General features: G+C 33.3%; 1 pseudogene; it reads left to right on the top strand.

Moving 5' to 3' along the window:
• The first annotated feature begins 29 nt into the window (after window positions 1-29).
• LOC105458005 lies at window positions 30-702 on the top strand (annotated as a pseudogene).
• Window positions 703-861: the final 159 nt, after the last annotated feature.

Here is an 861-nt window from a genome sequence, read left to right on the forward strand (position 1 = left end):
TGTTGAAATAATGAAAAATTGATATTTTTTTTCCAACAGCGGGGACTCCATATGCCGGTGGTTTCTTTAGAGTAAAATTAGTTCTTGGAAAGGACTTTCCACAGGGACCGCCGAAGGCTTACTTCCTAAAAAAAATTTTTCATCCTAATGTAGCAAAGAATGGCAAAATATAGGTTAACACTTTGAAGAAGGATTGGAACCGGATCTTGGGATCATAAACGGATCATAAACGCTTGCTTATCCTTATGTTTCTCTTTTTTGCATTGTTTTGACCGTAAAATGTCTACTGATAGTGCCAAATCCGGAATCTGTTTAAAACGAGGAAACTGGCAAGTTGCCTTTAGAAAGTCTCGATGAATATTCAGAACGAGTGAAAATAATGACCAAGATACACGCACAGGTAACGTCTTATCTCAACACAAAAAATCTAGATTTTCTCAAGTTTCATTATTACAATTTTTATGAATGACTTATTTCATTACGGAGGTGGAAAAGGTAGCAAGGCTGGTCTAGCCTAGAAAGTTGCGCCTTTTCGGACACCGAAGGATTTCTTCCAAAAAAGCACACAAGTGATAAGAAATTAACAGCGGAAAAGAAAAAAATGCTTAAAGATAAGAGGAGAACACTAAAGAAATTATAAGGAAAATCAATATTATTTAACTGTCTTTTTGTAATTTAAAATACTGGTATGATAATGTTGCCTCATATTGTATACAATTATTATAGCATAGTAAAATTTTATTTATCTAAACTTGACTGATCTTATTATTAAATATGTAGAGAATTTAATATGTCTAGTTATGTAAAAAAAGACAAAATTGATCGTCCATCTCAGATGGAAGAAGATCGGAAGAGCACACG

The sequence above is a fragment of the Wasmannia auropunctata genome, unplaced genomic scaffold, assembly GCF_000956235.1.
Source record: "Wasmannia auropunctata unplaced genomic scaffold, wasmannia.A_1.0 LD334803.1, whole genome shotgun sequence".
NCBI classification, from domain to species: domain Eukaryota; kingdom Metazoa; phylum Arthropoda; class Insecta; order Hymenoptera; family Formicidae; genus Wasmannia; species Wasmannia auropunctata.